At 42.4% G+C, this 15,184-nt stretch overlaps 1 protein-coding gene across 2 annotated transcripts in view; it reads right to left on the bottom strand.

The window, feature by feature from the left end:
• sgcd (sarcoglycan delta) overlaps positions 1-15,184 on the bottom strand; it is a 163,031-nt gene that overhangs the window by 111,623 nt on the left and 36,224 nt on the right. The window lies entirely within an intron of this gene.

Consider the following 15,184-nt stretch of genomic DNA (forward strand, 5'->3'; position numbering starts at 1 on the left):
AGGTTTATTCACAGATTTCTTGGAGCTAAAAAGCATCTCAAAAAGAGCCTGTAATCTGACTATTTTAGCTTTAGTCTCACTTAACGTGAGCACAGGTTTCGGTGGTGCGTTCACTGTCCCTGTGTAAACTCCCTTTAGAGAACATCACTCACTGAAGAGTTTAAATGTGTCGCGATCTAAATGTAAGAGAAAAATTCACGAGCTCTGCTCTCAATAGAAAAACTGGAGTATTCAGGTATTAGTGCCCTCTTTTATTTTGAAGTGTAAATGCTACGTCTGGAGCTGCTGTCAGAAATATTTCAGCAAATTTTCACAGGAGTGGGTGAATCAGACGGAGACGGTGGACAGACGAAGGCCGCGACGTGTCTGCTGAACTGATGCTGTGTTTTTAATCCGCCCCCGTGAGAAACTGTTGAGTAACACAAAGCTGCAAATTATAATGGATTCAACAGTCCTACAAACAAACATACACGTCTAACTCTGCCGTTGTCAGATTACTGGAAATAGGCAGCTGCTGCGTGACGTCCATTTTTAGTCTCTTAAACTCTGGACTCTCCGTTGCTTCTAAACTTAATCAATGAATAAATATCACCAGAATAAAAAAGAAAACTTTGTTTGCTTCGTTTTTATTGGTACTTTTACGAGCAATACAATTTTTATTTTGAAATTCCTGTTCAAGTGCAGCATCCTGTAGAGGGAGGCATTATTTCTGTCTCGTTCTCATTGGATAATCAATAAAGATTTATCCACTTAATACTGTAGATACAACCCCTGTGCACACCACCCTGATATCGGCCCTGTGCCGACACGTGTTGGCTGAATGAAGACCGCTGTGTGATTTACATGTGTAAAAGCTCCAGTGTGACACTTAAACTCTCACTGTGATGTAGCTGCAGGAGGAGGGAAAGTTTCTCTCTCTGCCTTTAGATAAAAGTTGTTCTGGCACAAAGGAAAAGAAATGTTTGGTTCGGTGCCTCAGTCTCAGTCATTTCTCAGTGTTTCCTTGGTATTACACAGGGATTGACGGTGATCCAGAAAATATCAGACACCTTCTACTGGCTTAGCTGCCCGTCCTTTAGCGGGATCTCTCTGCCTATTGGCTGAGTCTGAGGGGGATTTTTCAGAGGAAGCTTGTGGATTTTCTGTGGCTCAACAAGATGGCACACAACTTCTCTTTCCAAAACCCGCAGTAAATAAATATTAATCTGACAGCCTGAGGCGGCGTCCTGGACGCAGATCCTTGGAAGCGTGGCTGTGGTGTTTGCTGTGGGCTTCTTCAGAGCTCAGCGGGGGTCTCCACCAACAAAAACAATCTCTCTGGCTGTAAATCAGAGTTCTGTATATCCATAATCCCTCAGTGAATAACATACACGGGGTCCAAAATAGACCACTTCCCACTTCAAATAAATAGAGAAGTGGTCTAAGACTTCAGGACGCTGTATTTGTAAGGCTCTTCCACCATTAGTGTAAGGAGCTTTTGCTGTAATTGTTGTTGTTGTAGGAGTTAAGCTAGCATAGCAGCAGGCGTACAGGAGCTTCATCGTCATGGTAGCAATAATTAACACAGTTAAGGTGGTGGAACATCAAGGTTTAGTTAAGTTTAGGAAAAGGTCATGGTTATATTTAAATTACCTTTATCGTCATGGCTACAATAGTAAAAAATGTAGTTAAAGTTGGGGAAAGGTCATTGATTAAAAAAAAACAAAAAAAGACAGGAAACAGACAGTAGTTTCATGCGTGAACGTCCTGTTTTAACTCGACCCATCCATCATCATCATCATCATCATCCTCTTCCTCTTCCCTTTTCTCTAATCATAAATACTACAGCGGCTAGAGATCTGCGAACAATAAAACATAACCATATGTTGTAATAAGCTGCTGCACGGACGATGTTCATGTGATTATCACTAAGCAGGAACTACCATCCTGCATCGATGACTTCCAGATTAAACACAATAACTTCCTCTACAGAGACTTTTCTATATATTAAATATTGAGTTGTAAATAATTGGATGATTTCAGACACGGTCTAAATAAATGAACATCGCGGAACAGCCACATAAAGGTCACTATACACCACTGATGCAATGTAAAAGTGTCTTCTCCATCTTCCTGCGATCAGTCACCACAGTAACAAAGTGAGACATTCATAATTACAGGCCCGACGGTCCTCAATTCATAAACAGCAGAAAGAGTCTGAGGTGAAAGTTGCAAAGTATCGACCAATATCAGCGTTCCCTGCACCCGCAGCGTGAAAGCTCATTTCATTTATTTTTCAAGAAGTGCTCCTTTTGAAGAGCACTTTTATCCAAAGTGCTTCAGCGTGACACGAGTCCTTTGGCTTTTAGCACAAGTGGGCACAAATAAAGAACCGGCTGAACCTGCGGTGCTCGGCAGAAACAAAGAGGAATTTCAGAGCAGAACACAGGGAATAAGACGCTCTGCAGAAGAGTGAAATTACATAAAAGATAGAGCAATATAAATTACCCCGGTGATCATCATATCCCGGCATGAAATAAGTACAGTTTGAGTTTGTGACCTGGTAGAGGCTTGAAGGAGGAGCGGAGGTCTTCAGGTGAAGGTGAGACTCTAGAGTTTTACCTCCCTGGGCGAATGTCGTGTGAAGTTCCAGTTTATTTTCAACCGTGAGATGAAACCAGGTCAAAGGTTTTGACACTTGTGACACAGGATTGGTAATCAAGTGTGAGGATTTGTCTGCCTCCTTTGAAGCTCCGGAGTTTGAAATGTGCTTTAAAAAAACATCCAGCCCGGTTGTGTGGGAGAGGATTTAGCCGATCTCACCCCTCTGAGACTGGGAATGTGTCACCTGCTGCTGCTTCCTGTCCAGAACCCTTTTGTCTCTCCCTTTTGTCTTTAAAAGGGAAATTCAGTTCTTTTTCAGCATCCAGGTGAAATGAGGTCCTTTGTGTTCATGAGTTAAAATACTAGTATTATCACCTTTTACTCAACACAAGGGCAAAGGTACTGAGCATTAAACATATTCAGAAATAACTCTTTGTATTATCGTGGTTTACATCATCAGGTCTTCAAGAGCTGCAGTAAATTATTCCTGTGCAGGGAGTCAGAACTCTTCATGTTCTCAGGGGGAAAAAAACAACTTTCATTGGAGCGACTGCAGCTCAGTCTCCGGCTCTCTTCATACGTTTGAGTAATATTTCTAACACTATATGTCTCTAATTTTTTTTTTCCAAATAAAACAAGTAAAACCGGGGTTTTGTTTTCAACCGGTCTGACGGTTTGATGTCTCATCTTGTCGTTCTGCCGATGACACCATTTCCTGTGAGTAAATCGAGTAAATCATGCGTGACGGGAATGATCAGCATCAGCAAACAACTACATCTGTTTGTACTGCAGTGACAATGCTCTGTAGCAGCTGCAGGAATTATAACATCCACCAAAACTAAAAGTGACCAGTTTAAACAACAGGACGAAAAACCCTTTGTGAGACACTCCCCAAACATCTCAAAATGAATCCGCTGCTAAAAAGGCATTTAAACTCCATTCAGCATTAATAAACCACAATGGTCACAAACTAAAATAGTCAGAACACCAAACTGTCCGATTCACAACAGAACAAACCTCCGTGAGTCACACTGAGGTTGGACGCGACCTTACTGAAAGGGTTTGTTGATCCCGGACGAGCCCCCATTCGTCACAGACTGGCTGAGTGAGCAAAGTCCTACTAAAGACAAACAATTTATTCTGACTAAAGGGAAAGACGATGTGCCGCAAGAGGTGTTGCATGTGCAAAAGCAATCAATAGCAATAGCAACAGGCTCTCTCTCATCAGCACATTCACAAGGAGCAAGGTCATTGATTTTGCACATTGCAGACGAACAGACAGATGAGATGCTGCTTCTTGTTCGTTTGGAGCTCAACAACAACAATGTCAAATTCTCCCGTCAGCGCATCAGGATGTTTCACATGAACGTGTCATTTCATTTGGGACTAAACATCTTTGCATTCACTTCCTCGCCGCGTCACGTTTACGAGCTGACTGATGGCGGTTTTGACTTCTCTGCACTCCAAAGATGGTTTCCGGTAAACATCTGTTGTGTCTACTGCTCGTCCACGGCGGCGCCGACGCAGGTGCTCAAGCCGCGACTGTCCATCTTCTCTGATGCACATTGAGCGTTCATTTGTATGCGTGGCGCTGCACTGTTCGGGAGTCTGGCGCTATTTAGAACAACAAATTTTTATGGTAAGTGCCAATCGGTCATGGCGTACTCTCTCAGGGACGTGATGGAGGTTATAAAAAGAAAAAGACAGATAAGCATACAGAGAAAGAAACGGAGAAACGAGAGACAAAAGCTGAAGAGACAGAGAGATAAACTGGGAAAGAGAAAGAGAGAGAGAGGCTGAGATAGTTCACAGGAAAGTTACAGGATGAAAAAACAAAACAAAAGAAATGGAAGAAAGAAGAGGTGAGGGAGGGGAGGAGGGTGAGGAATCATGGGAGGAGAAACCAATGAAAGAGACAAAGAGGGAGATATAGAGATAGAGGTAGAGGGGAGGAAGAGAGATCTGTGTGCTCCAGACAAAAGTGGAGAAACAAAGAGGCTTTAACCTTGAAGCTGAAGTAGAAAATAAGAGACACTTAAATGACAGGTTTGCTTTTTTTCTCGAATGCATCTCAACAATATACAATATTTACGCAGCGTCTATCATGGAAACAAATGATCACTCATCCTGCCCTATGCTTCTACAGACACAAATCTGCCTGCAGTATTAATATCAGCTTTATTAACATGACAAAATAAGCAATGCTTGAAGGACGTATCTGCAAAATATGAACTGACGACTCATTTCAACTTCTTCACTTCATCTAAAACTTTAGAAACGTGTGTTCAGGCCACTCAAAGCACTCGGTTCAGGTCGGGAAAAGATTTTTCCTTTAACAGACGTGATTCTGTTGCGTCCTGCTCCCTGTGCTCTCCTGTCGGTGCAGGAGCGTGTGTCCTCTGGGTGTGCAGGACGGGTCGTGGACTTTGTGTCAGATACGCACTGAACATTCATCTTCATGATCTCTCCCTAATCTTTAAAAAGGTCTCATATTTGACACTTCTCCTGTGTTTTATTTTGAAGAGTCGATCCATAAGAAGATATATTGTGGTTTCATCTCCTCTCTCAGGCTTCTCTCTGGAGCTCTAGTAACAACAGGTCGGTGAGCCAATCAGAAGAGAGGAGGCTCTGAGAGCGGCGACTGTTTTGTTGCGACATCACAGAGTTACAGGAAGTCGTGATGGTTCGTTTTAAGGCTCAGTTTCTGAATACAGGCTGTGTTTCCTCCTGGTGGCTGCATGTGGGTTTGCTGTTTAGACAGAACTTTATCAGGTGATGAACAGACATGCAGCTTCCAGGTGCTCACAGAACAAGGAAGGCATGTAGCTTGACGGCCAGTATGAGCACAACATGAAAATCACAATAAATAGAGGAAAATGTAACTGCTGGGCCACTGAGATCCTCCCCTGCACTTGTCATATCAGCTGCCTAGAAGAACAAACTACCCCCCCCCCTCCAACCACACTTGTCTCCTCCTAATTGCCACTAAAACATGACAAACACCTTGCCAATTAACACAATGCTTGAAATCGTGGCTGCAATCAGCCTCAGAGTCATGTAAACCACAAATTAAAGTCTAAATGCCTCAAACTGTTTACTGTAACTGCAGTTAATGGTTTGATCCAGACAACAGATGCCAACTTGTTGCTTTAAAATGTTTCCTGCCGTTTCAGATCATCATGGAAAAAAAGTTTGTTTTTTTTTCCCCCCGTCAGGCTTTGTCCACAGTGTGCGGCATCTTGTATCTCACCACGGCATCACGTTAAAGACAGCGCTCCAGTTATCTGAAGACTCCACTGACAAAATGAGCCCAGACATAAAGAGCTTCTTTCATTTTAGCTAGTGACAAGTGTTTAAGGATCAAGTTCTGACCGAACGTGTCTCATCTAATGGAAGTTCTACAAAGTTAAATATCCATTGGCTTGTATGTGGCTTTAGGCTATCTGATTAAATATGAACATAAAACATGCATGTATCTTTATTTATAACATCCTCTATTATGCAAGTACAAAAAGACCAATAAACAGTCTGGTGTGTATTAACTCTAATTGTTTTGTAAATGTCCTTTTAGTTTTTTTTTTTTCTTACTGGAAACACTGAGAAACATAGTGGTGCTACGAGCTAAATGCTAACATATCTTATTCCATTGTGTTGGCAGGCTAACATTTACTCATCAGCACTAACTAACATGAATACAACTGAAGATGGTTGGTCATAAACAGAAGTATTGGACAAATGACATTTATTTGACTTGAAGTCTCTAAATGAAATGTAAAGTTCATCATCAAAGTCGTTTCGGTTTATCCTGAGGGGATCATGAACGTATGGAAAAAATGTAACGGCAATCTGTCCAATTGTTGCTGAGGCATTTCTCTCAAAACCAAATCTCATGGTGGCGCTAGAGGAAACTCAGAGGTGTGAAGGGATCTCACTTTTAGTGTTTATTTTTTCTTTTGCAGGCCTACACTAAGACTAGAGAACAGCTTTCAGCTCCTTCTATGACTGATAGTGTCCAGCCGGAGACATCTGTATCCTCTGTTGCTACGGAAACCAAGGTCTTCTAGATAAGGATGCAGATGAAAGCGTAACTTATAGAAAAAGTGAAAAATACAGTTTAGCCTTATTCGGATAAGGTACGGAAGAGTGCTGTAGCCATGTGATACCAAATCTATACACCTGAAGGACATGTTCAGGAAGTGGTGTGGCATTGCTTTGATCTTGCTGACATCTGAGACATCTGACTCTGAACTCGTGGTGAACGAGGATTCATCCTCCGGGGACCATGAATCCGTCCAATAGTGATTTCAGAACCTTCAAATCTGAACCAAATAACTGAAAATGCGATTACCACTCTGCCAACATCTTTCTTTATATGTTGACAGAAACATTTGGAGATTTCTTCAGATCACACAGATAAACTCTACATTTTAACTGTGACCTTTTTTTAAAACCTCCCAGTAAACACGGATCTGTTGCTTTGCAGATGAACAAATTTAGTCTTGGGGGATTATAACCTGCAAATCACTGTGAATTCTCTAAAGGTTACAATTGAAATTGGATTTGGTGTATTATTGCAAAACCTTTTAATTCCCCCAAAATTTCTGTTACACAAAGTAGGTTGAGCTGTTTTATATGAATTCTGAACAAAACCCACTGATTAATGAATCAAGCCGCACAAACTTGGACCATGAACCCTGACTGTGTGTTCACACTGCGAGCAACACCATCAATTAGCAGATTGAAACCAGCAGAACAAGCTTATTTCCATCAAATGCACATTCATCTGGGTGCCAGCAACGAACCATATCTTTCCACCCACTATTATTATTTGTCTCATGAATAACAATTTTCTAGAGAAAGAAAAAAATAACAAAAACCAGAGAAGTTGATTGCAGACGTTTAAACCTCCACAGTTTTAGCTCTCAATTATGAGCATTGTAGAGGTTCAGGAGGGGCGACACTTAGAGAGATTTTAGGGGTATTTTGTTGTGTTAAATACATGATAAATGTGCGGCTGCAATCACAGAACCCAGCGAGCACAATCAGCAGGGTAATAAAGAGCAAGAGAATAAAGCTAATTCTTAGAAAATAAAGCAAATGAAACATATTCAACACCTGAGTGACTCTGTTAAAGTGAGAAAAAGTGAAAAAAAAAAAAAAAACTTTATGTGCTGATAAATCTCTTTTTGCATTGGTTTTAATGTGTGCGTTTTAAAAGCAGCAACACTGATTGGCCTGTGGAGTCTAATTATATCTGTCTCTGGGTTTTGGCCGAGGTCTGAGGAGGCTGTAATGATGTGAAATGACAGCAGGGCTCTGCCAGGCCGTCACAGGAAATAAGAACTTTCCCTCTTAATTGACCTGCCTGGTGGCTATGGATGGCTGCATCACACGTCAATAGAAAATAAATACTAAGAAGACCGTGATGGATGGACCCCCAGGTGTCCAGTCGGTTTCACAGACGCAGCTCATTAAATGCTGAATAAAAAACAACACACACACACACACACACACACACACACAGGAAATCGAGCAAACACACACATAATGTATGTCTCCATCGATATAATTTCAGGATCTCTGTACCTGTAGTTTCTTATCAAATCACTCTCCTTTCGAGGGTTTAGGTTGTATTTACCCCGCAGCGAAATGGACACAAACATGGAAATGACTGCGGCACCATGCCAGGCGGATGTGGGAAGAGGTTGGCTCGGCGACGCCCGATTCCTGCTCCAAAGTCTAATCCCCAAATTATCACTCACTCAGCAAATCCCCCTCTCCTCTCCTCGACCGCCTCACTTTCCTCATTCTTTTCACCTCCCTCTTCTCAGACTCATCTGCCTCTCATTTTTCCCTCTCGCGCCCCCCGGCAGCTTTACCATCCATTTGTCTGCAGGAGGGCGGAGAAAATAATAGAAACGCTGCATGAAAGAAAGACTTTATCTGTAAAATAAATCCCCTGAAAAAGACCGCAGTTGTTTCATTGACTGTCATCATGAGTCAGATTTAAACCGACCACCTCGAATAGAAGAATACGAGAGTTTTAAAAACAAACAAAATACTGAGAAACTTATCTCACGTGGGGGGAAGGAAAAGTCTGAGAAACTGTGATGATGTACAGCAATGAAGGACAAGCTGTTGTAGTGAAGAACAGCAATCAGAAAACTCACAGAGACGGGCGCTAATGGTTAGCCCTGTGCAACATGTCGCACTGCACCGGTCAAAGAAGAGAGGAAGAAGAGCAGCAAACGGACGTTTCAGGTTTTTAAACACAAAAACCAAAGGCTCTGCAGGTGGAGGTGCTTCATGTGCCGTCTCCAGCTGCAGTTAACGGGTTAGCTGTTTAACAGTTGACATGGTCTGGTTAACAGTGATTCAACTTTTGAGACTAAATATGGCAGCTTTTTAATGATGCGATCTGTATGACTCATCGGAGAAGCAGATCATCGTCCACCCCTGCAAACTACAGCTGAATCAAGTTGAATCAACACCTCCGGACAGTTTCACTCCGCCGGACTCTGTTGATGTTTCACTTGGTTTTCTGCAGTTCTCAGTAGAACAAAAATGAAAAAGTCTGAGTCATTCTTCACAATTATCCAGACTTTGGGTTGTTTTATTGTTGCACAAAGCTGAAGTACAAGTACAGACAACAAGGCAGGCTGCCAGCTCTTAAATCTAGGGCTGTGTATGGGCAGCCATGTTGCTTAAAAGCTCTTTTGAAGACGTACCGTGTCCTTGTTCTGAGTTGCGTCGGGACGTGTTCAGAGGTGAACGCCTCTGGAGAAAAAGGTTTGTTTGTGATTTCTAATCCAGTCCAACACTGTGTGACTGTAGCACTCTGAGTCAGGAGCCTATACGTAGCCTGTGGTTATAATTAATGAGCTCAGTAACTACTGTTAGCCAGAACTCGTTAAATGTCACCACAAGTAAAATCTTTAAACGTGTCTGTGAGTTACATTTATTACTGGTTTAATTAGAGCCATTCTCTGTGCTGGAGACGGAATAAAAGGATCCATTACTCTCAACCAGCAGCCTGTGTAACCACACCTGATGCACTGTAGGTGAAAAATGTATATGTTTAAAATTAATGCATATATTTAAGGTAGAGGGGATGTTGAAGGAAAAATCATCTCACCAAACATCAAATATTAGAGATTATACAGCAGCTTGTCCGTGTAGTGGTGAGAACTGGTCGAATTCAAACACATGCATCAAAACTACAGATTATTTTAATTCGGGGAAAAGCTGGTGTCAGCTCATGCAGACTGCTGGTGAAAGTAAATGACGGGTTACTGGCAGCTGCAGTGAGAGGTGAAGAGCAGCAAACAGTCGCATATTCTGTATATTTTATCACACATTCGTTCCGAGGACTTTCATCCTCCTGAAGGAAAAACCCGTCCCTCCGATATCCCGGTAGCTAGCCTTCTGTCTCTGTGTACATCCACAACACGCAGTGCAGCCACTGTGTCTTACATGTTTCTGAGGCTGAAGAACAGCCAGTTCAATAATCCCTTCTGCTCCGAAGCTACATGTGTCTTTGCTAGTGTTGTGGTTAGTTCTACCGTGGACGCTAAAGATGCACAGACTGATGCAGACGCTACTTGGCAACCTTCTTGGCGACGCCCCCAAGCAGCCCCGAGTATTTCAGGCTAACGAGACTAGGCCCTTAAGTAAATGAATGAGGAGACAGTCACAATTGCACTTTTAATGCTCTCTGGGAAATAATGCATGTATAGACTCATCAGTCAAATCTGATAAAAACTGCTGAAAAAGTTTTGACTTTAACAACACGATTGGCTTGATATGTTGATGTGTTCAGCCGTTACAAGGGACACAAGGATTCTTTAAGTGATTTGTCTTTCTATTATCACGTCACTGCATCGACTCCCCACTCAATTATAACTCACTCACTGTGTTTGTGTTTTCCTGTGCTGCCTCCCTCCCTTCCTTCTCCTCTCCATGTTTATGTTCTTGTCATTTCCTCCCTCATTCTTTCTTGGTAACATCTCTCACTCTCTCAAAAGCATGTTTCTTTCATAAAAAGTGAAAGAACAAACAAACAGTTTTATAATAATATTAAGGGTTTTGAAGAAAAACTTTAGGACTGCTAACTGGTCTGTGTGTGCCTCCTGTGCAGCCGAGCAGAGCCGCCGGTTAGATGCTAAAGATGCTAACAGTTGATCAAATGTGCCAAACTGCTGCTGTAAAGATGTGCTGGAGAGGACGAACCCTCCGGACACTGTAGGCAAACAGCAGACAGCTCTTCAGCGCCGGCTTTGAGCGACTCTGTTGACTTTTGTTGCACTTGTGCTGGAATGTTCTCAGTGAGTGAAACGCTGCCAGGGTCGCACAGTCGCAGACGATGTTCTGACCTGGACCGGTATCAACAGCCTGCACGGAGGTAGCAGCAAATTAAAGTTGAGTTGCCACCTGCGTATTTTTTTTGTAAAACCAACGACCTTGACAACTTTGAAACAGGTTTCTAAATCTAGAAAAGAAAAGAGGGAAAAAACTAGAGATAATCAAAAGATACTGCCACCCCCCTGCAGCCTTCCCCTCACAGTCATATCCACACACACACACACACACACACACACACACACACACACACACACACACACACACAACACTGGCAACACAGCCGCAGCCGTGAGCCTTTGGCTACGATTAGCAGAACGCTAAACTACTAGCAACATACAACACATTTATACCTGTCCAAGGGAAGTACAGTACACTTGTGCAACAGCCAATAGGAATGCTCTCTCTGTGAAAAGGCTTGTGATTGGCCGAAGTCTCCGGTCTCAGGCTGGATTTTCTAAAGCCTTTAAAACAGAACGAGGAGGAAGTGCAGACGTGTAGTTTCACTCAGACCACTTGAACTGCAACGTGATTAAAGATGATTACTGAATGTTTGCCCACTGAGGCCAGAGAATTACTGCCCCCCCCCCCGACTCCAAGACTCATTATTTTGGGGTTTATTAGAAGATATAGAAATCAATAATTCATCTGAGTGTTTTTAATATTAATGAGGCTAACAGTCGACAGCCGTGCTAGCAGCTCTGTGATGCTGCAGTAAACACTAACGTCGACACCAACATGCTCTCAGTGACAGGTTTAACGTCTTAGTTTAACACAGGGTTCTCCAGCCTCTATCACTGTGAGAGCTCCTCATGTCTCATACTGCTGCTTTGTCTGTGTTTGATTTAGTTGCATTTGGAGCTGATTAACTGAGTGAAGTTGTGCTGCTCTGTTTCCACGGTTTGTGCGGAGGATATTCTCAGAGCCTTCGGGTGAGATGCTGAGTATCTCGTGAGCCGCCTGTTGGAGACCCCCTGGTTTAGCCCGTGTCATTAAAAACAAATATGGCGACCTCATAAGTGGCACTAGAGGAACAGCCAGGGGAGGTCAGTGGGATCCATCTACTGGGGACTTGAATCGGTGAGTAATTCAGTAGTTATTGATAACCTGCCATCACTAATGAAGTATGATAATCTGGTTGAGAATGTGAACAACAGAAGCATCAAATTGGATTTGAAAAATAGACACGATCAGTAGCTCAGATGCAGTTTAATCATTTAGTTTTTTTTTTTTTGTTTGTTTTCGTTTACAATCAGCAACTCATCTGAGGGTTCTCTCCATTTCTCTCTTTACCTTCTATTAGTGGAGGCATTTCCTAAGCATTGTTTACCGTTAAGCGGCTTATGGTAATCAGCGTCTTTATTTGCAGCAGGAAACAGCTATCAGACGTGTGGTCCACACTGAAACCAGGTGAAAATCAATTTAAACCAAATGACTCCATTAAGAGAAAAGTGGGAGTATTCTGCAAATGTTTAAAGTTTCACTTTCACTCTTTTCTGTTGGAGTCTGTTTATTTTCCTGTTGTGTGTTTCGACAGCTGGGAAAAACACTTTGACTGTCTGTGTGTGTCAGGAAGAGACACCCGGACGCTCCGTGCACGCAGACGGTAAAAAAGCACCCGAAGAGACGGAGTGTCGAGGTCACGGACAGGGGGGGAGGGGGTCTGCGAGGTCGGGGGGGGGCATATCTGGAGCTCTGTCGCTGTTCCTAATATAACTGTGTGGAGCGACAGCTGCTGCGTGTCCTGGAGCAGGTGGGCTGTGTTACACGTCAGTCACGGTGGGAGGGGGACGGACGTACAAATGTAATCAACGTATAAACAAGAGCAGAGAGGGAAAATAATGGCTGCCGGCTGCACATAGGACACAGTAGTAGCTGCTTATTTCCTTAGTCTCTTCCTGTCTGTCTTTGTTTCTAATAAGAGAAGACAAAGCTTCTCTGACCCTTGTGTGAACTCCGCTCTCAGTATAACTTCTACCAAGAATAATATGACGTCTAAAACAAAAATTTAAAAAAATGAAGAATATATATTAAATTGCAAGAATTGCAAGAACCCTTCTAGCTCCAAGGTCTGAGTCAAGGTTGACCTCTGGATTCAGACATAGTATAAGGCAGAATCAGCAGAACTTCCAGCCAATCGCTGTAAATAATGAATAAATAATAATATATTGATATAGTATGTTAATGATCCACAACCTTGTTTCAGTGGTTTGTAGCTGAAAGCTTTTATCAAATAAATGTCACCACTGTGCCTCTAACTAACACCAGTCTGATGCTCCCTCTTCAAGAGCTGCTATTGCACAGAGACGTGATTTTATGATGCAACACTTCACTACTTTACTATTTATTTGAGCTCCAAATGGAAGAAGTAACTATTTTTTTTAAACTAAACTTTAAAGGTCTCATATAAGGTAGACGTCCTTGTGTAGTGTGATTATAGATCAGGTCTAGCTTCTATATTAATACTGTGAAAGTATCAAAGCCTCAGTCCACAGAGAAATGCACACAGCCTGTATTCAGAAACTGAGCCTTAAAACCAGCCGTCAGGACTTCTGGAACTTTGTGATGTCACAACAAAGCAGTCACCAAGCCCCGCCCACCTGGACCCACCATCCAAACCTTCAAATATCCAAAGACCCTGTAAATGTTTGTTTCACCAGATCTCAGTCTGAGTTCTCAATCTCTGATCAGTTGTGAGTAAATTTCATCCATGAACCATCCTCAGAAAAAAAACAAAAAACAAATCTCAATAAGTGTAATCAACTCAGACCAGACCTCTGTCTCGTCACGCTCATGAAGGTCTGCAGAAAATCTCGTCCAAAAAAAACAGGATAATGAGACCTTTGCAAATCCTGAGGCAGCAATTTTGAGTTCTGAAAAAAAAATAAAAAAGGCACCTCTCATCGGCTTTCTGTCTGGATGTAAACAAGGTTTCTCCAGTGAAATTTAAAAAGTATCTGAACTCTGCACTGATCAAATGGATCAACAGATTATGCTGCAGGAGTTATTTCAAAAGTTTGACAAGTTTCTGTGAGTGAACTTACTTTTTTCTTCCACAATGGAAATTGTTTGTTACTAAATCATTTGTAAACCGACCACAACCTTGTTCCTATTGACTTGAGACTCATTCTGATTAAACTGAGATTTGATTCTGACCCGGACTGTGTGTCTAGCCTCAATATGATTCAGATTATTGAAAATGCATCGATCGTCTTGTGAGGTGCGTTACTTTGTTCATTCAGAGATCAGATTTAACTCAAAATTTTGCCAATTTTCAAAGATTCTTTTGAACCTGTTTTTAGTGATTGCTTTACCCTAGACAAAATTTTACTTTTGAGAAGTTCGGTTTCTCCTGTTGAATGAGAGGTTTTGGAAATTGCTTCTGTGGTTTTGTGGAATTCGGGTATTAGTTTCAAAGAGTTTCAAACAACAGCCGGTCCGAAGTTGGACTCGTCTCCCAAAGGACTAAAGACTCCAATCGAGACTTGCTGTGACAGACTTGAGCCTTAACCTGAACTTGTCCTGATAGATTTAAAAAAAGAAATTACTTTTACTCTCGGAGCTACACAGAGACTGCGGCTGAACAAGACACCCCCCCCCCCCCTCTCCTAAAACACACACACAAACCCCTTCATCACAACTGAGCCAGCCGCTGGCCCCTCCCACCCTGAGCAGAGGCAGAGTCGAACCCCGACAGTAGGCTGCAGCCCTCGTCCACACTCAGCTTCTTGTTACTTATTTATAGCAGCTTGTTTCCCAGAGGGACAAAGTAATTGAAACCAAATGTGTTGCCGGGACTGATACGGGGAAGTTGGGCGGTCAGCCCACCCACCCTCTCCTCTCTATACACAAACACTGTGAATAGATAGAGAGAGAACCTGGGAAATCACTTTTCCTGCAATTTCATTTCTGAGGGAAGAAGAAAAGAAAGTTTCCAAGCTTCATTTCTTCACAACTTCTCGGTTCACAACAAATAAAACGGCTTCATTCTCGGGGGCTGTGTATTTGTAAAGTGGTTATAATGTGTTTTTTTTTTTTGTTGTTTTTTTTTTACTTTTCCTCCAAACTGCCGAGTGGGAAAGATAAATAATAAAAACATTTCTTTATAAGAGACAAGCAAAAGGAGGAAGTGCAGCTGTAATTCGCTCCTGGTTTTTAAAGGAATAAAGTCGCAGCAGTCGGAGCTCAGCCCACCTCCCCGCCCACCGCAGCCACACCAACAGCACAGTTAATGAGCAGTCCA

The sequence above is a fragment of the Seriola dumerili genome, unplaced genomic scaffold (assembly GCF_002260705.1).
Source record: "Seriola dumerili isolate Sdu_G_001 unplaced genomic scaffold, Sdu_1.0 BDQW01000367.1, whole genome shotgun sequence".
NCBI lineage: Eukaryota > Metazoa > Chordata > Actinopteri > Carangiformes > Carangidae > Seriola > Seriola dumerili.